The sequence below is a fragment of the Carcharhinus amblyrhynchos genome, chromosome 12 (genome assembly GCF_965287045.1).
Source record: "Carcharhinus amblyrhynchos chromosome 12, sCarAmb.v2.hapA, whole genome shotgun sequence".
Lineage (NCBI taxonomy): Eukaryota > Metazoa > Chordata > Chondrichthyes > Carcharhiniformes > Carcharhinidae > Carcharhinus > Carcharhinus amblyrhynchos.
In genome coordinates this window covers 26,155,472-26,178,326 of record NC_137335.1, presented here as the reverse complement: position 1 = coordinate 26,178,326, position 22,855 = coordinate 26,155,472, and the positions used below count along the sequence as shown (strand labels likewise).

General features: G+C 44.8%; 1 protein-coding gene across 1 annotated transcript in view; it reads left to right on the top strand.

The window, feature by feature from the left end:
* Positions 1–20,317: 20,317 nt before the first annotated feature.
* ccr6a (chemokine (C-C motif) receptor 6a) overlaps positions 20,318–22,855 on the top strand; it is a 30,178-nt gene continuing 27,640 nt past the window's right edge. The window contains exons 1-2 of the mRNA XM_080200254.1: positions 20,318–20,431; positions 21,241–21,442. The gene's annotated coding sequence lies outside the window, so the exon portion shown is untranslated. The remainder of the gene's footprint in view (positions 20,432–21,240; positions 21,443–22,855) is intronic.

Below are 22,855 nucleotides of genomic sequence, written 5' to 3'. Positions count from 1 at the left end.
GTCTCTGGCTCTTACTGCTGGCTATTGGCATTTTGGAAGGATTTTCAGGGTGACACACTCAAACTGTTTGACCACATCAGACCATCAGGTCATGGGGCAGGACTCAAACCCAGAGCTTCTGGCTCAGAGGCAGGGACTGTTCTTCAAGAGTGAATGATATAAATGGGACAAATTCGCAGGCTGTATCTAGTGGAGTGCCACAAGGATCAGTGCTGGGGCCTCAGTTATTTACAATTTATATTAATAACTAAGATGAAGGCTAACTCAGAAACTATTTCAGTTTGCTGAATATACAAAAGTGGAAAGGTAAGCTGTGTGGAGGACACAGAGAAGCTGCAAAGAGACATAGACAACCTAAGTGAATGGGCAGCAAGATAGCAGATGGAGTATTATGTAGCAAAATGTGAAAAAAAGATTAGAAAAGCAGAATATATCTTAAAAGTGTGAAACTCATAAATGTTGATGTTCAGAGAGACTCGGATCTGCTCATACAAGGAACACAAAGTTAGCATGCAAGCACAGCAAGTTATTAGGTAGTCAGATGGCATGTTAGCCTTTTTTGTTTGTTTTTATTCCAATTGAATCCAATCAAATCCAATTCAGAATCTCAACAAATTGAGACATTCCCGATCCAAGCTAAGACAGGGCTCTCACCTCCCGTCTTGGGCTTGATCTACATGATCCAAGCTGATTGGCGTAGGCATAACTCCTCTTCCAAGGCTTGGTCTCATTTGCAGCTTAGCCAAAAGGCCAAGATGGCACTTTTAAAAATTGCTTCAAATGAAATTAAAATGTAACCTAACAACTTCAACCAAGCACAGTATGTCTATACTACACTTGATCTTAGCCAAAAGCACGTTGGCCTTTATTAAAAGGAAATTGGAGTACAAGAAGAAAATCTTACTAAAATTGTACATAGAACATAGAACACCACAGCACAAACAGGCCCTTCGGCCCACAAGTTGCGCCGATCACATCAACACCCACCAATCCATAGACCTATCTATAACCCCCAATCCCATTAAATCCCATATACTCATCCAGAAGTCTTTTAAAAGACCCCAGCGAGTTCGCCTCCACCACCACTGACGGCAGCCGATTCCATTCACTCACCACCCTCTGAGTGAAAAACTTACCCCTAACATCTCCTCTGTACTTTCCTCCCCGCACCTTAAATCTGTGTCCTCTCGTAGCGACCATTTCAACCCGGGGAAATAGCCTCTGAGAATCCACCCTATCTATTCCTCTCAACTTCTTATAAACCTCTATCAGGTCGCCTCTCAACCTTCGTCTCTCCAGGGAGAAGAGACCCAGCTCCCTCAACCTATCTTCATAAGACATGCCTCCCAGTCCTTGGGTGAAAACTAAATTGGATTCCTGAGTTCAGTTTCGGACTCCATATTTGAGGAAGAAGTTTAAAGTTTAAAAGTTAAAGTTTATTTATTAGTGTCACACATGTCATTAACACTGCAATGAAGTTACTGTGAAAATCTCTTAGTTGCCATATTCTAGCGCCTGTTCGCGCACATTGAGAATTTGGCATAGCCAATGCACCTAACCAGCATGTCTTTTGGACGGTAGGAGGAAACTGGAGCTCCCGGAAGAACGCCACACAGACATGGGGAGGGTGTGCAGATTCCACACAGACAGCGACCTGAGGCCGGAATTGAACCTAGAATCCTGGCACTGTGAAACCTATAAGAATCTGAAGGGATTTGATAGACTAGATGCTGAGAAATTGAGCCTGAACTTCCACAGAGTAGCAATTGGAATCGGATTGCCACTGTGCTTCTATTCCTTAAGCAAAATTCTTTTTGATCCTATCTCGTCCAAACTTCCAACTCAGTGCTGGTGAGATCTGTGCAGTGCAACACCCTCCTGAGGCCTTCAGTCAGGGCTGGAGAGTTGGATGTAAGATGGACATACTCCCTTCTTTATGGTACAAGCTTCCATAAACCAAATAAGTGAAAGATCCAGCCAAGTGTTAGGGTATTAGACAGGCCAGGGAGAAGGTAAATGTCTAATGGAGAAAGGTAGGATTTGTGGTGTGCGTGATTTTGTGGGCATTGGGTTGGGCCAATCATGGGGGAGCGGGGCAGTCAGGCTGACCTTAGGGGTGATGGTGCGGTGGTCAGATCAGTTCTTGGGGTGGAGGGTAGTTAAGTCTGGTGCAGGGTGGGGGTGGAGGGGGGTGATCAGGTTGGGCTTCAGGGTGTGGGGCAGGGGTGGCGGTAGTTTGGTTAGGCCTCAGAGTGGAGGTAAGCGGGATAGTCAGGTCGGCCTCCAGGCTGTGGAGCGGAGAGTGGGGTAATTGGGTCTGGCCTCAGGGTGGGGGTGAAGATGATCAGAGTGGACCTCAGGGTGTGGGGTGGGCGGAAGGTGGTTGGGTCTGGCCTCAGTGTGGGGGTTGGGGGGAGGGTAGTTGGGCCAGGCCTCAGGGTATGGAGCAAGGCGAGGAGTAGTTGGGCCAGAGTGTATGGGTGGGGGGAGGAGGGTAGTTGAGGCCTCAGAGAGGGGGAACCTGGTCATTTCTTCCTGCCTGTTGATCATAAATATGATGTGGATATGCCGGCGTTGGACTGGGGTAAACACAGTAAAAAGTCTGACAACACCAGGTTTTAGTCCAACTGATTTATTTGATAGTAAACTCACTGGCTTTCGAGGGGACTCCCTCTTCGTCAGGTGAATGAAGAGTTCTCCATTCACCTGACGAAGAGGGAGTCCCCTCGAAAGCCAGTGAGTTTACTATCAAATAAATCAGTTGGACTAAAACCTGGTGTTGTCAGACTTTTTACTGATCATAAATATCCCATGGCGTTATTTGAAGAAGAGGAATGATATTCAACTTTGCCACCATTACCAGGTTTTGGGCCTCCAGATGACTGGGAGTCAGATGAACAAAGTAAACAGGTAAACAGACAGTGCAGAAAATCCTGAGGTAATAAATTCTGAAAAGAAGTAAATCCTAATTTGTAAGGTGTTTATCAGAGTACAGATTCAAAAATTTGGAAAGAGGGAGACACAAGGAAGTGAAGTAAAGAGACCCAGGGAGGTGAAATAGAGAGACCCAGGGAGGTGAAATAGGGAGACCCAGGGAGGTGAAAATAGAGAGACCCAGGGAGGTGAAATAGAGAGACCCAGGGAGGTGAAAATAGAGAGACCCAGGGAGATGAAATAGAGAGACCCAGGGAGGTGAAATAGAGAGACCCAGGGAGGTGAAATAGAGAGACCCAGGGAGGTGAAATAGAGAGACCCAGGGAGGTGAAATAGAGAGACCCAGGGAGGTGAAATAGAGAGACCCAGGGAGGTGAAATAGAGAGGCCCAGGGAGGTGAAATAGAGAGACCCAGGGAGGTGAAATAGAGAGACCCAGGGAGATGAAAATAGAGAGACCCAGGGAGGTGAAATATAGAGACCCAAGGAGATGAAAATAGAGAGACCCGTGGAGGTGAAAATAGAGAGACCCAGGGAGATGAAATAGAGAGACCCAGGGAGGTGAAATAGAGAGACCCAGGGAGATGAAATAGAGAGACCCAGGGAGGTGAAATAGAGAGACCCAGGGAGATGAAAATAGAGAGACCCAGGGAGGTGAAATAGAGAGACCCAGGGAGGTGAAATAGAGAGACCCAGGGAGGTGAAAATAGAGAGACCCAGGGGGGTGAAATAGAGAGACCCAGGGAGATGAAAATAGAGAGACCCGTGGAGGTGAAAATAGAGAGACCCAGGGGGGTGAAATAGAGAGACCCAGGGAGATGAAAATAGAGAGAACCAGGGAGGTGAAAATGGAGAGACCCAGGGGGGTGAAAATAGAGAGGACTAGGGAAGTGAAAAAAGAGAGGCGCAGGGAGGTGAAAATAAAGAGGCCCAAGGAGGGGAAAATAGAGAGAAGCAGGGAGGTGAAAATAGAGAGGGTCAGAGATGTGGGAATAGAGAAACCCAGGGATGTGGGAATAAAGAGGGCCTGGAAGATGAAATAGAGAGGGCCAGGGATGTTGGAATAGAGAGCGGCAGGGATGTGGGAATAGAAAGGGCCAGGGAGGTAAAATAGAGAGGGCCAGGGATGTGGGAATAGAGAGGCTGTGGAGATGCTGGTGTTGGACTGGGGTAGGCAAAATAAGAAGTCTCTCAACACCAGTTTAAAGTCCAACATTGATTTGGCAGCACAAACTTTCAGAGCTTCACTCCTTCTTCAGGTGAGTGAGGTGTTGTGTTCACAAACAGGGCATATACAGACACAAACTCAATTTACAAGATAATGATTGGAATGCGAATCTTTACAGATAATCAAGTCTCAAAGACCATTATCTTGTAAATTGAGTTTGTGTCTATATATGCCCGGTCTCATTCACCTGAAGAAGGAGCAACACTCGAAAGCTTGTGCTACCAAATGAACCTGTTGGACTTTAACCTGGTGTTGTGAGACTTTTATTGAATAGAGAGGGCCAAGGGTCTGGAAACACAATGAGATGTGTTGAAACAGAGGAAGCTAGAGGTATGACTTCTGTGGAGTCCCCCATAACTTCTGCGGAGTCAGGACCTTGCTATAAGAATAAATGTTCACACACCTCAGAGGAGCCAGTCTCAAATGGGGAACAAAAGAAGATCAGTCACCTGCTTCTGGATTTCAATCATCAATGGGCTTTGAATTAGACAATGAAAGTTCTTTCAGTTTCATTCGTTAGATGATATATTGTAAGGTAGATGTGTTTTTGCTGCAGTGATTTTGATAGGATTCCTTCCAGCAAAATTAAGTTGAGTCTTACTTTCACCAGCATTGTGTAAATGTTGAAATGTATTAGAATACGTTTGCTCTTGGACAAAGTGCATGCAAAACTAATAGACAACTACTGCTAGAGTATATTTATTGATAGACTATCTCTTGTATCTTAGAAAAAAACATATCCAGTTGTTTTTACAATTTCAGTAAGCTTCATTATCTGTGAGCTGCAATGCTTTGTTATTACAGCTGTGTCTATTATGAATGCTTGGCTGACTTTCAATAGCTCCAAAACCATTTATCTTAGCCGGAAGTTATGTATACAGTTGGACTGACAGTTTCAAGAGGTTATTAAAGAATTGCAGGTCTTGGATGTGGTTACTGAAATAGATGTTTATTTTAACATCAGGTTGACAGCTTGAAGAGAATTACATTTTTTGAATGGTCTTTTTGAAGGTGATTTCTTTTCAGTATGAAAAGTGTCTTAGTGACAACTCTATTAAAATAGATAGTCAAATGTTTAGTTGTATATATTTAAAGATATGGCTCCTGATGCCTACCCATAGTGAGGGATATGAAGGGACATGGAGAGAGCATGAGGATATGAGGGGGAATCCTTCAGTTTAAAATCACAAACAGAAATTATTCTGAGTCCATTTTCTTTGTAACCTGATATGGCTTTGCTGGCAGAATTAAGGATAAATAAAGTTCAAAATGTAAAAGCACCTATATAATATTACGCATCCTTATAAAGAGGGGTAGGGAAGATGGTTGCTTTGGTATATTTCTAGGTCATTAACAGGGAGTAGTTCAGGCCCAACATATATCCCTGATCATTATGGCTCCAATATTTTTGGGGAGGATGGAAGAATGTGGGGGCGTGGAGTTGGTATAAAACTGGGCAAACCTGGGGCTGGGAGACACCATGCCAAATTTAATAGCAAGACCTCGTTATTTTTAATTCTACTGTTTCCTACCCAACAGCCAGTTAAATTGGCAGGCTGACTGATTCCTGGCAAACCAATGGCAGGAAGTCTTGGCCAGGGTCCCTTGGGGGCCATTCCTGGCGATTGGCGGGGGGAGGGAGGAAGAGAGAGAGGCCATTATGGGAGACAGGGCAGAGTCAACTGGGCCTGTGGGTGAGGTCGCCAGCAACACTATTTCTAATTTCTCGTTGTTGTGCGTGACCTGTTTGTTGCACTGTGTATTCCCTTATTGCTGTGCAGCCACATTTGTGTACTTCTTATAGGGAACGATTGATGTGGCTTCCTATCTAAAACAAGTTTGGTTTTCCGATTCTCTTTTCATAAGTTAAAGCACCAAGCCTCAGAATTATCCCCATAGCCTTTCTATAGCATCAGCATCATAGAAATACGTTTCCTGGTGCGTTCCATTGATGATGTGATCTCCATTATCCACAATGAAGACAGTGTTAATAAGATTTACGATATAATTTATTAATTTTAGGTGGCGAATAGACCTTTTACTTAATTCAGGACTCATTTGAGAAAAATATGATCTGAACCACAAGCATTGTTTTCTGGTTAAGTCAATGCTTCTCTTTACTAATGTCCTTTATTTTACCACCAACATTGTTTGCTGTTTAGGCTAAAATAGTTCCTTCTCCTTTTGTTGATATGTCACATGCTACTCACCCGCTTCTCATTTTGCAGCTCTATTTCATTAAGTTCGCTGCTAAGTTTACAATTCTTGCTTCCTGTCCAATATTTATTCCATATTTAATGCCAAAAACAGATTATCTTCTTCAGTTTTCTGCCCTGACTGAGGAGCAACCTCCCCCAGCATAACAGCCTCCGCTAAGGGACAGACAAGGAGTCAGGTCCCAAACCCACTCCAGCCTGAATGAAGATAAAACCACAATCAAAAATGGGTTTGTTGGCACCAATGTGATCTACAAAGACCACGCAGCTCTCCCTCAAAGAATCCGGGTTGCTGTTGCAATATGCCTGGCTGTAGTCCAGAACAATGGAAAGAGGTGGTAGAGGCTCCAGTTCTCTTTCTATCGCATGACTGGCCAGGGATTTCTCCCTCCTTACTGCCAGTGGAAGGAATAATAGGTAGTGACCGAACCTGTTTGGCTGCACTGTGAATGAATCCTCTTTGACCATCAGATCCTGAATTGGGAGTTGAATCCAGAGCTCCTGACACAAAGACACTACCCACTGCACCACAATACTGCCTCAAATAGTCTGCAGACTTAAATCATTGCTGTTCATGGGGTATTGCTGGGTGCAAACTCCTGCCAGATTTCTAACATTCTATCAGTAACTACACACCAAAAATATCTCATTTGTTGTGAAGTATTTAGGGAGGTCCAGAGGTTGTGAAAAGCAATATACAAATGCAGGTCTTTCTTTGTTGCAATGCTTGCCAACTCCAAGAACTCCAGTGTCAGAGGCCCCATTTCATAGTTGTGTAGCACCAACATTGTCACGTATGCTGCACAGTGCAATGACATGGGCTATCGGAGCACACTGGAGCACCTCCAGTTTCAGCAGACTTGTCAACTCAAAATCAAATCTGGACAGTCAACTGAGCGATAACTAACACTAAGAGAAACCAGATTGTGATTGGATGAGCAGTAAAAAGCGGGACGGTACATTTTGAAATCAAGTTTCAGGTACTAGGGCAGAAAACAGCTGTAGGGGCAGTGCGGGGCCCAGACGGGGCAGCCGGAGTGACAGTGCGGGGCCCAGACAGTGCAGCCGGAGTGACAGTGCGGGGCCCAGACGGGGCAGCCGGAGTGACAGTGCGGGGCCCAGACGGGGCAGCCGGAGTGACAGTGCGGGGCCCAGACAGTGCAGCCGGAGTGACAGTGTGGGGCCCAGACGGGGCAGCCGGAGTGACAGTGTGGGGCCCAGACAGGGCAGCCGGAGTGACAGTGCGGGGCCCAGACAGTGCAGCCGGAGTGACAGTGTGGGGCCCAGACAGGGCAGCCGGAGTGACAGTGTGGGGCCCAGACGGGGCAGCCGGAGTGACAGTGTGGGGCCCAGACAGGGCAGCCGGAGTGACAGTGTGGGGCCCAGACGGGGCAGCCGGAGTGACAGTGTGGGGCCCAGACGGGGCAGCCGGAGTGACAGTGTGGGGCCCAGACGGGGCAGCCGGAGTGACAGTGCGGGGCCCAGACAGTGCAGCCGGAGTGACAGTGTGGGGCCCAGACAGGGCAGCCGGAGTGACAGTGTGGGGCCCAGACAGGGCAGCCGGAGTGACAGTGTGGGGCCCAGACGGGGCAGCTGGAGTGACAGTGTGGGGCCCAGACGGGGCAGCCGGAGTGACAGTGCGGGGCCCAGGTGAAGGAATGCCCTGTTGAGGCAGCGATACACCCAGATCCCTCTCCTGTAATTCTTTCAGAATTGTAGACTTTTTGTTATGTCACCTCTCCTCATTCTTATGACCAAATTATATCACTTCATATTTCTCTGTATTAAATGTTATTACCATATATCTGCACATTCCACTAGCCTGTTTATAACTCCTTGAAGAGGAGGAGGAGGGGGCAGGCACATGAAGGGAAGTAAGGATCTCTGGAAGCTTGCTCCTTTCAACTTCAGCTAACGTGACTCCATATCCCATGCTTTCTTTCCTGGCACTTTTTCAATACTGTCCATCTTGGCACACAATTAAACAAAGTCAAAGACCATGGCACATGGGCACAGAAGGAGATGGCTGCCTTCAGTCCTCCTTAATAGTTCTGCATTTTATATATTTTTTCAGTTGAAAAACAGCCAAAAAAATCTCAATGAAAATTCTTTGCCCCAAGGTGACCAAGAGTTCTGGAATATTTTTGCTAGGGTATACTCAGCTGGTTAGCTCAGTTGGTCAATTGGCTTGTGTGTGATTCAGAATAATGCCACCAGTTTTGGGTTTGATTTGTCAAAAACTGCCAGAGTTCAGCTGCGCGGCAAATTAGAGAATCAAAGGTAAAGGAGAGGGTAGAAGTGCAGGTAAATGGAACTGAGAGCTCAGAAGAAGCAAGTAAAGTTTCCAGACTAGGTAACAGAACAGAGAGTATAGAAGGTGGCAGGAATCTAACCTCAAGCAGAGTGAAAAAAGTTACAGTATGAGAAGGAAGATTGTCAATGCAGGACTGAGGGTATTGCACTTAAATGTAAGCAGTGTACAGAACAAGGTGAATGAGCTAGTTGTACACATTGAAATTGACCAGTACAATGCGGTGGGCATTACAGAGACGTGGCTGCAAGGGGATCAGGGCTGGGATCTAAATATTCAAGGATACGTGTCCTATCGGGAGGATAGGCAGATGGGAAAAGGGGTGGGGTTGCATTGTTAGTAAGGAATGAAATTAAAATGATAGCAGGAAATGACATACGATCAGAAGGCATAGAATCCCTGTGGATAGAGTTGAGGAATTGCAGAGGTAAAAAGACCCTGATGAGAGTCATATACAGGTACCCTCGCAGTAGTTAGGATGTGGGGCAGGAAATAAATCAGGAGATGGAAAAGGCATATAAAAAAGGCAATATTACAATAATCATAGGGGACTTCATAATGCAGGTGCACTGAGAAAATCAGGTAAGCAGTGGATCCCAAGAAAAGGGATTTGTGGAATGTCTAAGAGGTGTTTTTTTTGGAGCAGCTTGTGACAGAGCCTACTAGTGAACAGGCAATTCTGGATTTGGTGATGTATAATGAGGCTGACTTAATTAGGGAACTGAAGGTGAAGGGACATGAGGGAGCAGTGACCACAATATGATAGAATTTACCCTGCAGTTTGACAGGGAGAAGCTGGAATTAGATGTAACGGTGTTACAATTAAATAAAGACAATTACAAAGACATGAAAGAGGAGCTGGCCAGAGTTATTAGAAAGGGAGCCTAGCAGGGAAGACTGTGGAACAGCAATGGCAGGAGTTCTTAAGAGTTATTCAGGAGCAACAACAGAAATTCATCCCAAGGAGTAGGAAAACATGCTAAGGGGAGGAAGAGGCATCCATGGTTGACAAGGGAAGTCAAGGACAGCATAAGAGCAAAAGAAAAAGCATCCACAGTGGCAAGGATTAGTGGGAAGCCAGAGGATTTGGAAGCCTTTAAAAGTGGGCAGAGGACAACTAAAAAAACAATAAGGCGGGGAGAAGGTGAAATATAAGTTTAAGCTAGCTAGTAATATAAAAGAAAATAGGAAGAGTCTTTTTCAACATATAAAAGGTAAGGGAAAGTCAAAAATAGCCACTGGACCACTGGAAATTAGATTGGAGAATTAATAATAGGAAACAAAGCAATGGTAGATGAACTGAATAATTACTTTGCATCAGTCTTCACAGTGGAAGACACCAGTGGGTTGCCAGAGTTCCAGGAGAGTCAGGGGGCACAGGTAAGTGTAGTGGCCATCACTAAGGAGAAGGTTCTGGGAAAACTGAAAGATCTGAAGGTGGATAAATCACCTGGACCAGATGGACTATATCCCAGGATTCTAAAAGATACAGCTGAGGGAATTGTGGAGGCATTGGTGATGATCTTTCAGGATCACTGGAGGCAGGGAGGGTACCAGAGGACTGGAAAGTAGTGAATGTAACACCGCTGTTCAAGAAGGGGGGGGAGGCCGCAGATGGGAAATTAAAGGCCGATTAGCCTGACTTCGGTCATTGGCAAGATTTTAAAGGCCATTATTAAAGATGAGACCGCAGAGTACTTGGAAGTGCATGATAAAGCAGGACTGAGTCAACACAGCTTTGTCAAGAGGACGTTATATCTGACAAATCTATTCTTTGAGGAGGTAACAAGGAAGTTAGGTAAAGGAGAACCAGAGGACATGATTAATTTAGATTTCCAGAAGGCCTTTGACAAGGTGCCGCATAGGAGACTGTTAAATAAGTTAAGTGCCCATGGTGTTAAGGGTAAGATTCTGAAATGGATAGAGGATTGGCTGACTGGCAGAAGAGAGTGGGGATAAAGGTGTCTTTTTCAGGATGGCAGGTGACTAGTGGTGTGCCTCAGAGGTCAGTGCTGGGACCACAACTTTTCACAATATATACTAATGATTCAGAAAAAGGAACTGAAAACACTGTTGTTAAGTTTGCTTAACAACTCTGATATGAAGCAGGACAGATAGTATTGAGGAAGCAGGGGGGCTGCAGAAGGACTTGGACAGGTTAGGAGAGTGGGCAAAGAAATGGCAGATGGAATACAATGTGGAAAAGTGTGAGGTTATGCACTTTGGAAGGAGGAATAGAGGCAATGACTATTTTCTAAATGGGAAAATGCTTAGGAAATCAGAAACACAAAGGGACTTGGGAGTCACTGCAAGATTCTCTTAAGGTTAACATGCAGGTTCAGTCAGCAGTTAGGAAGGCAAATACAATGTTAGCATTCACATCGAGAGGACTAGAATATAAGAACAGGAATGTACTTCTGAGGCTGTGTAAGGATCTGGTCAAACCCCATTTGAAGTAAGGCTAACAGTTTTGGGCCCCATATCTAATGAAGGATGCGCTGGCCTTGGAAAGGGTCCAGAGGAGGTTCACAAGAATGATCCCTGGAATGAAGAGCCTGTTGTATGAAGAACGGTTGAGGACTCTGGGTCTGTACTTGTTGGAGTTTAGAAGGATGAAGGGGGAGTTTATTGAAATTTATAGGATACTGAGAGGACTGCGAGGGTGGCACGGTAGCACAGTTGTTAGCACTGCTGCTTCACAGCTCCAGGGACCTGGGTTTGATTCCCGCTTAGGTCTGTGTGGAGTTTGCACCTTCTGCTCATGTCTGTAGGGTTTTCTCCGGGTGCTCCGGTTTCCTTCCACAGTCCAAAGATGTGCGGGTTAAGTTGATTGGCCATGCTAAAATTGCCCCTTAGTGTCCTGAGGTGTGTAGATTAGAGGGATTAGCGGGTAAATATATGGGGATAGGGGGGTAGGGCCCTGGGTGGGATTGTGGTTGGTGCAGACTCAATGGGCCAAATGGCCTCTTTCTGTAGTGTAGAGTTTCTACAATTCCACGCCTGGATAGAGTGGATGTGGAGAGGATGTTTCCACTAGTGGGAAAAACTAGAACCAGAGGGCACAATCTCAGGCTAAAGGGACGATCCTTTAAAACAGAGATGAGGAGGAATTTCTTCAGCCAGAGATGGTGAATCTGTGGAACTCTTTGCTGCAGAAGGCTGTGGAGGGCAGGTCATTGAGTGTCTTTAAGACAGAGATAGATAGATTCTTAATTAATAAGGCGATCAGGGGATATGGGGAAAAAGGCAGGAAAATGGGGATAGAAAAAATATCAGCCATGATTGAATGGTGGAGTAGACTTGTTGGGACGAGTGGCCTAATTCTGTTCCTGTGTTTCATGGTGTTATGGATTTCCCACTCTGGCTGAGTCAGACTTGGGATCTAATCCCTCACCCGACTGCTGAGAGTGAAGGCAAACTACCATTGAAAAGAACTGCCAGGAGAATGGCTCAGGATGAAGTATCAGTGATCCACAGAGCTGCCTTCATGCACAGCGTACGTGATGATGATCCCCACAGTAAACATGATGGGGTGATTCTCCCATTCTGCCTTTGTAGCTCAGCAGGCTGGGATACTCGAGCGCAGGCTGTTTCTCAGGCTCCCCGCTGGGTGCCACGGCCTCTGCGCATCCCCAGCAGCCGGGGCCGTCAGCTCTGCACTGATTTCTGGTGTGAAGCTGCATGATTTATTCAAATGAACATTTGAATCTGTTTTTAATCTCATTAGTGGGCCCAGGACTGAAGTCCCTGGGCCATCTAACCTCTCCCCTCCTCCCCATTAGGAGTGGTTCACTCCAGCAGGGTTTAGTATCGCTCTCCACTTGCGGGGAGTTGGCAGCTCAACCCCACTGGAGTGAAGGAGGTGGGGGGGGCAATCAAGGCCACCCAGAGAGTCGAGCATGGAGGGGTGGTCTAGTGACTTCTAATGTTAATTAACTCCTGAGACCCAATCTTCAGCTCATGTAAACCTTTGAAAGATTCCCTGAGCAGGAGTGATCAAAAGCTTGTGGTCCTCGTGTAACTTTTAATTGCATTAAAGTCCCTGCCCGATCCCTCAGTTAATACACTGCACACACTAGACACATTATGCTGGCAATTGCCAGCCTGGAGCCCCTAGCACTGCCCAAAAGGCAAAGTGGCAATGCCTAGGGGACATCTTGGCACTGCCCACTCGATATAGGGCATTGCCAAGGGGATGGGGCCTAATGGGGGGAACAGGGCCTCGGGGGGGGGGGGTGCAATCGGTGGAGGTGAGGTGGGGGGGTTCCTGCTGCCATTCTAAACTTGGGCTGAGTGACAGAGAGAGGGAGGCCAGCAATCGGGGCTGGCCATTGAGGTTGGGGAGGGGGGTGTGGTGGGGGGGTGGGGGGGGGGGGGGGGGGGGGCGGTGGTTGGGGGGGGGAGGTGTTGCGGAGGGGGGTGTGTTAGGATGTGGAGGGGATTGTGGGGGATCAGGAGATCCTGCAGGCAACCCTCCGAGCCGCCCTCCACCATGGCCAGATCGCTGGCCCCGTGAACATGTCCTGGCCAGCTTTGTTCCCCCTCCCACCCCCGGCAATGTTCTCCCGCTCTGTAAGTCTCCCCAACACCCTACCATTAAGTGAGTCCAATCTACCAAAATACATCACCTCACATTTATCTAAATTAAACTCCATCTACCATTCGTCAGCCTACTGGCCCAATTGATCAAGATCCCGTTGCAATCCAAGTTACCTTTCTTCACTCTTCACTGTGCCACCAATCTTGGTGTCATCTGCAAACTTACTAACCATGCCTTCTAAATTCTCATTCAAATCATTAATATAAATGACAAATAACAGTTGGCCCAGCATGGATCTCTGAAGCCTTGCTAAAGTCCATGTAAACAACATCAACTGCACTGCCCTCATCTATCTTCTTGGTTACCCCTTCAAAAAACTCAATCAAATTTAATGCTGATAGAAATTTGTTATAGCAAATTGTACTTCTAAAGATAACAAAGGATGGATTTAAGTAAGCTTATTTATTAGTGTCACAAGTAAGCTTACATTAACACTGCAATGAAGTTAACGTGAGAATCCCCTAGTCGCCACACTCCAGCGCCTGTTCGGGTACACTGAGGGAGAATTTAGCATGGTCAGTTCACCTAACCAGCATATCTTTTGTACATTTGATTGACCATTGACTGGAACCCATGGGATCTCTTGATCTCTATAATAAACAAGAGTCACGGATGTGTGTGGGAAGGGTTAAGGTGAAATGCAAAGTAAAATTTGGAACATGCAAAAGCAAAAATATTTACCGCATACTTTTCAGTTTCTATTCTCCTTCGTTAGAAAAATAAAGGAATGTTGAATGGAACTTACCTGAAGAATAACTGATGTTTTGATTACGTTGCACAGAATCATTTCAAATCGAAACATTCTGTTATTATGCCCACATCATATCCCTCAAAAAATAAAATAATTTTTGTTTTAGTTAATTCAGAAGAAATCAAATTTATATATGTTTGGATTAGAAGGTTGTTTGGTGTCTCACTAAGAGGTCTGGAGGCTTTTGTTTATCAGTAACAATCATAGACATCTCTTCAAGGTATAGCCCTGTTGAGGTTCTACCTTCATGCAGACTTCTGTCAGATGCTTGCTACACAATCTACACTCATATAATTCTTTGGGTGGTGAATATTGCCCAGTTCATCACACAAACCAGCCTCCCATCCATTGACTCTGTCTACATTTCCCACTGCCTCGGAAAAGCAACCAGCATAATCAAGGACCCCACGCGCACACACACACACACACACACACACACACGCCCCCTCTCCTCCTGGGACATTCTCTCTTCCACCTTCTTCCATTGGGAAAAGGACACACAAATCTGAGAACACATACCCACTGACTCAAGAACAGCTTCTTCCCTGCTGCCATCAGACTTTTGAATGGACCTAACTTATATTAAGCTGATCTTTCTCTGCATCCTACCTATAGCTGCAAAACTATATTCTGCACCCTCTCCTTTCCTTCTTCCTTATTTACCCCATGAACAATATGTTTTGATTGTATAACACAATAAAAAATACTTTTCACTGTATCACAATACGTGTGACAATAATAAATGAAATCAAATCAACTCAAATTATTGTTGTCGGTTCTATTTTATAAGACCCTTGTCAGGCCTCATTTGGAGTACTGTGCGCAGTTCTGGTCGCCTCACTATAGGAAAGATGTAGAAGCTATTGAAAGGGTACAGAGGAGATTTACAAGGATGTTGCCTGGACTGGGAGGCATGCCTTATGAAGTTAGGTTGAGGGAGCTGGGTCTGTTTTCCCTGGAGAGACGAAGGTCGAGAGGCGACCTGATTGAGGTTTATAAAATGTTGAGAGGGATAGATAGGGTGGATTCTCGGAGGCTATTTCCCCGGGTTGAAATGGTTGCTACGAGAGGACACAGATTTAAGGTGCGGGGAGGAAAGTACAGAAGTGATGTTAGGGGTAAGTTTTTCACTCAGAGGATGGTGAGTGAATGGAATCGGCTGCCGTCAGTGGTGGTGGAGGCGAACTCGCTGGAGTCTTTTAAAAGACTTCTGGATGAATATATGGGGTTTTATGGGATTGGGGGTTATAGATAGGTCTATAGATTGGTAGGTGTTGATGTGATCGGCGCAACTCGTGGGCCGAAGGGCCTGTTTGTGCTGTAGTGTTCTATGTTCTATGTTCTATTTTCCCAGGCCTACATTAACCCTTGCTAACTTGAACATCCTTAACTACAGTGGGCAGTGGGATTTTGCCACTTTTTGGCAAAGTGGCATCTCAGACAGGAAAAGCAGAGGGTAGCCCAGAATCTGCAATGCCAGATTTCTCCACCACGTTTTTAAACACTTAGCCAAAGAAAAATGAAGAGGCGGGTCCAACAACATCTCGGTGGCAGAGCCATCCTGATAGCAACTTTGGAGCGTGGCCTGATTTAAAAAAAAACATGGAGCCGCCAGCTGATATTTTGACTCATTTCTTTTAGTGTCAGCTCATCTTTCGAGAAACCGGCTCTCACTGTGGGGTCTCACATGCTTAAGGTTAATCTATCTTTAATTAGATCATCTGTCCAGCTTCACTTAATTTTGCATTAATGTCACCATGTTTTGTTCAATTACCTTGTTTTCACTCTGAACTCTGGTATTGAATGCTTAACATTTATATGTACCATTCACTCAGGGTTCAAAATGTGCACTCAAGGATTTTAAAATCTCTTTTTTCTTTGCTCGTCTGTTAGATTTAGAGTGGTAAATCCTTTGTAGCAGTCCTGGCAGTGTTAAAAGTGTGGTTTTATAGGTTCCAGTTTATTAATTAAATATGTTGCAATCTCATAGTTTTATTATTATAAGTGGAAAAGCTACCAATTTTGCCACATATCACCATTCATTTTGACTGGAGCTGGGATTGGAAAGATTCCAATTATTCTAACAACGATAATAGAGATTTGCACATAAATGATCTCCACAGGTTCAGCGCTGGAAAAGATTGCATTAAATATGTAGTAGCACAGTGGTAAGCACTGGTGCTCACAGTGCCAGTGATTCCAGCCTTGGTTTACTGTCTGAATGGAGTTTGCAAGTTCTCCCATTGTCTGCATGGGTTTCCTCTAGGTGCTCCGGTTTCCTCCCACAGTCCCTAAGATGTGCAGACCAGGTGGATTGGCCATTATCAATTGCCCTTTAGTGTCCCAAGTGTAGGTTAGGGAGATTAGCAGAATGAATGTGTGGGGTTATGGGAAAGGAGCAGGGGTGGGCCTGAGTGACATGTTCTGTAGGAGAGTCAATGCAGACTCAATGGGTTGAATTGCCTCCTTCTATACTGTAGGGATTCTATGATGTTTGTATACGGTAGGCACTTAATACTTTTGCAACGACGACATTAAAGTAATAAACTTTTACAGTCACACTGTTTGTTAGAACTGAATTTTCATGGCACAATGGACTCTATGTTTTTGACATGTTCAAGGAAGAATTGCCTTTATTTGTCTCCTTTTACACCCTTAGAGTATTCCAAAGTGCTTTGCAACTAATGGATTACCTTTGAAGTGTACTCACTGTTAGTATGTAGGCATTTCATTTTCATGCAAGGTGGCATAGTGGTTAGCACTGCTGCCTCACAGTGCCAGGGACTCGGGTTCGATTCCCAGCTTGAGTCACTGTCTGTTCAGAGTCTGCATGTTCTTCCCGTGTCTGTGTGGGGTTCTTCAGGGTGCTCTGGTTTCCTCTCACAGCCTGAAAGATGTGCTGGTTCGGTGCATTGACCATGCTAAATTCTCCCTCAGTGTTCTCGAACAGGCGCCGGAGTGTGGCGACTCGGGGATTTTCACAGTAACTTCTTTGCAGTGTTAATGTAAGCCTACTTGTGACACTAATAAACAAAACAAACGTGAGATCCCACCAAAAATAAGTGATCTAACTGATTATTAAACTGTTTTGGTGGCGCTGGTTAAGGGATGAATGTTGTCAGGGACCCTTGGAGAACTCCCTGGACTGGGTGTCCCAACCAGGTCAGTATTTGTTGCCCATCCCTAATTTTATTTTTATTTGTTCATGGTCTGTGGGAGCCTCTGGCAGGGCCAGTGTTTATTGTCCATCTCTGAGAGCAAGTACGAGTCAATCACATTGCTGTAGACCTGGAGTCACATGTAAGTCAGTCAGGGTAAGGTCCCAGATTTCCTTTCCTAACAGACATTAAGTGAACCAGATGGGTTTATATGACAATCAACAATGGTTTCATGGTCATCAGTAGACTTTTAATTGCAGATTTTTATTTAATTCAAATTTCACCGTCTGTCCCGGTGGGATTTGAACCTAGGTTCGCAAAGTGTTACCCTGGGTCCAGCGACATTATCGCTATGCCATGCCGCCCTCTCATTGCTGTTGAGAAGTTGGCGATGAGCTGTGGGTTTCCTCTTATTCACTTGAACCAGCCAATAGAGGGTAGGATGTTCAGTCTCAGAAGCCCATTGATGTGTTGAGATGGAGGTCAGAAACCTGCACTGTCTGGGCAGTAGTCAGTCAATGGGGTTTGTTCCGGTGCAGCCAGTTATGGACCAGTGTGTGGAATCACCATCCAATTCACAATGGCAGGCAAATTCTTGAAGCTGGATAGCCAATCAAAGACCATCCAACTTAGAAGCAGCAATGGGATGGAATGGAAGTTCATCGAAGTGCATCAAAATGCAGGCTGTCTCCTATTTATTCAGACTTTCAATTAAAATCATCTTTGCAGATTGGTCACTATTATGGTAAGGCACAAGCCTCCAATGAGCAGAGTGCCTCTGGTGCCAGGGGACTATCTCTAGGCAGCTAAACAGTCCCCTAAGTCCCAGTCAGGCTACAGTAATGGGCCTTTACTTGGGACAACTGGCTACCCACTGCTTGTGAACAGATAGCCCTGCCATCCACTGCCCCATGCCAACTCCAGGAAAATTGTCCAGGGAGAGATGGAGCCAGGAACTGACATGCCAGCTGTCCTCTTCTATTTCTGGCACTGGGGGGAACAGAAACTCCATCAGAGGGTCTCAGTTTCTCCAAAGGACAGCATCTCCAACAATACTGTACGCCTCATGCAAAACCTGAATATCTAACTTTCAGGATTCAGGTGTCAGAACTGTACTAATTATCTGATAGGTGTGACTACATGTTTATCATATTTAAGTACCAAACATTAGGTTTTAAAATCATTTTGAGCTCCCTGTGAATTTACATATCTTGCAGAGTAAGAGAAATTTTAACTACCTAAACCGCTAGGGAATTGCCATATTTATACATTTATTTCCTCTGTTATCAGAGAAAGGCGTTTAGATTGCAATGTGTCTGACAAACAGCTGTAGTTGAACTGCACCTTGTTGTATGGTGCACTTTCAAGCTGCATGCAGGCTCTGTGTTAGTTTCAGCCTTCCCACCTGTTTCAAGACAGCACAGTTAATTTCACTCTGCAGTTGCAGAATAGTCAAAGTGACACTTCTTGCACACACTATTAGTTTTAGTGCAGGAGTGGGCATATATCAAAGAGTGTTTTCAGATTGCAATTGGCATCAATTTTTAGTTTTCTCTGCACTTGTGAGATTCCAAAGGTGGAATCTAATGAAGTTGTGAGACAAATAAAATGATAAGGAACAATCTGAACATGCAGGGAGCTGGAAACAGCAGGCTAGAAATGCCCAGCGAAGGCAAAAGAGATGAGGAAATCAATTTAATTGAGTTGGAGTCTGTGTTTCTTAACTAACTAACAGGAGCAGAATCCTTTCCATTTTAATACTGACACTAAATGTTACTATCATATGAGTAATATCGAAGTTGGCTGCTATCTCAATGCAATCTCCAAGGTAAAAGTTGTTGGAAAGATGACTATAGAATTAAGGTTTCATGTGTGCACTACAAAGGGTCATACTGAAGATCCTAAATACAGCTGGTTAGAGATTGCTTGCAGAACTCACCCTGCACCACACAGACTGAGAGGGAGGTGAATCTGATTAGTGGCGTTCTCATCAGTTAAAGTATACACTGACACTAGTGGGTCAAAAGGGCAATCTTTGTACAACTCACAGACTTTTAAACTAATGATTTAAACCAGAATAAATAAAGTAGGGGAAAGTTTCCAAAATTAAAAAAAAATTGAGAAGACAAACCTTGTTCCACCAGATGCTGACGTCCAATTTCAGAAACCAAAGTCCTGTGTTCCAAATGTGCCTGAAAATCATCCTAACTTTGCCAGCCCATCACCACAACTTCTTCAATGATTCATCCATATTCCGCAAACACCTTCAATCTCTCACATTATGGCCCCCATAGTCCCCTATTGATCTTTCACAAGCCTTTATGAACCTCTGACCTTAAACAAAAAACTTTTTCTTTGGTAAGGTGTAATGTGGGTATTGGTATGTGGGTGAGAGATGGTCATCTTGCCAGGGGACAGGAACTTGTGAATTCAAGTATTCAAGTTTCACTCCAAGGGCTTGAGCATATAATCTGTGCTACACTACTGTGTAATGTTGAGGAGACTGACAATGCTGGAGAGTTTTGTCTGTTGGACGAGACGTTAAACTGAGGCTGCATCTCTCAAAGAAGAGCAAGGGAGTTCTCCTGGTGACTCTGCCACAATCATTTAAAGCACACATAATCTGGTCATTCATTTAATCGTTTTTGTGGAGTCTGACTGCTGTGTTTTCCATAGCGGTGAATACATTTTAAAATTACTTCACCCTGTCTGTGGAACACTTTTGAGTATCCTGAAGTTGTTTCCTGTTACTGTGTTTCTTATTGTGTTTCTACTCTAAATGTGTGTGCATTTCCATCTATCTCTCATTCTCTTCGTATTTAAATATTGTTCGCCTGCTTTTCAGTCCTAAGATGCCGCGAATGAAACGTCCATTTTAGGGGTTGTCAGTCCATCAGTCACATAGCCTGCTGCCAACCACCAAGTCCAATAGTATTTATATTCAATAAGCAAAGGAAGCAGCGACATCCCGAGACTCTCACCCCCAGCCACCTGCGGCAGTGTCCAGGAGATACTGCTGGAGACTGCAGGGCTAAGTTCTCCCCACAGACGCTGACCTGTTGTTTTGTATCTCACCCGTGATGTGGGTGAACCGCAGCGATATTGAAACTCCGATTCTGTTAAGTTTCCTGTTGCTGCGAATGGGAGTTTCGGTCTTAGTGCATCCTGCCGGGTGAATGCAGCACTCAGCAGCAGGTCCTCCCCATCGAGTGGCAAAGTTCCTTCGGATGCCAGGTAACTTTTATACTCCTGCCTTACTCCACAGATTCCATTGGAGATCTCTCAGGTAAAAGGCAAATTACTGAGGAGGCTGGAAATCGGAAATAAAAACAAAAAAAAGCTAGAAAATCTCAGCAGGTCTGTCAGTCTCTATGGTGAGGGAGCAGTGTTAACGTTTCAAGTCTGGATGACCCTTCGTCGGAGCTGAGATTTTCCAGCATTTTCTGTTTTTGTGTCACTGGAGATGACTCTGCACTGGATTGAGGGGAGGGAGAGGGGAAGGGGGACCTTCTGGTGAATGAAACACCTAAATGTTTATTAAGAAATTGGGAATGGGGTTGGAGGAAGCTATTTATTGAGAGGACGACTCCCTATTCCCGCAAAAAATAATTAATAAGAACCCAAAGAGAGAATGCTGGAAAATCTCGGTAGGTCTGGCAGCATCTATAAGGAGCTGAGGTTTTGAGTCCAGGTGACCCTTTGTCAAAGACTCCAGCATCCGCAGTAATTTGTTTTTATTAATTATTAAAATTTAAATGTCCCATCGCCCTGATTAAAACGCATTGAAAATTCAAATACCTGTCAATTTGAATAACAAAATCAAAGTGTAATTTTTAAATTACTGCATTGTAACTGAATCTTAAAAAGGTGCTTCACCCAGTGATACGTTATAGTTTATTTAAACTATAGAAAACTAACTTTATTGAGGGGGGTAATGCTGTATTTGTAGTTTTTCTTTGTCAATGTCTTGCTGAGAGTTTCCAGTGTTCTGTGAGCGCTTTTGGACAGCAAAGTTGCTCAAAATCTTTGTGTTGATATTTCAGAAAAACTTGGCTGAGATTTCCGTCTCCGTTGTAATTATTTTTCGGGAAGTACCGGCGGGAGATGTCTGTCTCTGGGGGTTGCTGAAAAGAGATGAAAAGCTGCCTGTGACCACCGCAAAGCGCCAGAGACCAAACCGAGGTGTCAAAATCATGGTTAGAGTGAGGTCGGAGTCTGCGAAACCAGCTGGGGCTCCCTGAGCAGGTAACTGGAGCTGCAACTGCACCTTTACACTTGCCCCATCTACTTGCCCCATGTAATACCGCGCTTTCACATATTTTAAACCTTTCAAAATCACCATTTGTACATCCCAGCTTTCAGTTGAACGATTATTGAAGGGGCCCCTTAACACTTGTGTAGGTTTGATTGTCCAATTTTCCCTTTAACGCTTTTGGAACCTTTAATCGCCAGTTCATTCCGCCTGATCCCCCAGCGCCCGTTTGCTGATTACTATCAGACATTGCCAAAGACATCTTTAGCCATAATTTCTCCATTGTATCTGCGCTTAGTGCTTTATGATCCGGTAATTCTGTTTTAGATTACGATGTCCCGCTTCACCTTTTGCCAGTAACAATTCTTGTTCATACTGCTGTCATTTGTAGATCTTAAACCCTTTGTGTAGTGTACCTTAAAACTTATCACGTTTCGCGTGCGTCTTAGATTGGCTTTATATATGTCTGCATTCATTGCATTTGTACGGTCAACGCATCATTCCTGTTTTATTGTTGGATAATTTGCTTTTTCTGCTGCAAGGCAACGTAACCGCTTGGCAATAGCAACAGCTTGCATTGATGTAGCTAACAGCAAAATCTGCGGATGCTGAAATCTGAAACAAAAGCAGAAAATGCTGGAAGGACTGAGTACCTGTGGAGAGAAAATAGGGCTAATGTTTCGAGTCTAGATGACTATCAGAGCTGACGAAGGGTCATCCAGATTCGAAACGTCAGCTCTACTCTCGCTCCTTATAGATGCTGTCAGACCTGTTGAGATTTTCCAGCATTTTCTGTTTTTGTTGCATTGATATAGTGCCTTTTAAAATAGTAAAACGTCTCATGAAAGAAGAATCGCCACAGTGCAGAAGAAGGTTATGGGCTTTCATGACAGTGTGTCTTATCCAGCTCCCCTCCCCACCCCGCCCTTTCCCAGTAACTCCACATAATTACCATGGCTAATCTATATAACCTGCACATCTTTGGAGTGTGGGAGGAAACTGGAGCACTTGGAGGAAACCCATACAGACACGAGGAGAATGTGCAAACTCCACACAGACTCCAAATAGACAGACAGCCAAAGCTGGAGTTGAACCTGGATCCCTGGCAATGTGAGGCGCTGTGCAAACAATAGTGCCACCACCACATCCATAAGGCATTCCTTCTCCTCCTGCCATGGACTTCCATTAGAGTGGTCCAGGATTACATTTGGAAAAGTACTGCAGTGGTTTAAGCAAATTACTGTGGATGCTAGAATCTGAACCAAAAGCTGCTGGAAAATCATGGAAGGTCTGGCAGTATTTGTGGAGAGAGAATAGAACTTTTTAAGTCTGGACAAAGAGTTGTCCAACACTCCAGTGTACTGGAGCATTTTCTGCTTTTGTTTCAGATTTCAGCATCCGCAGTA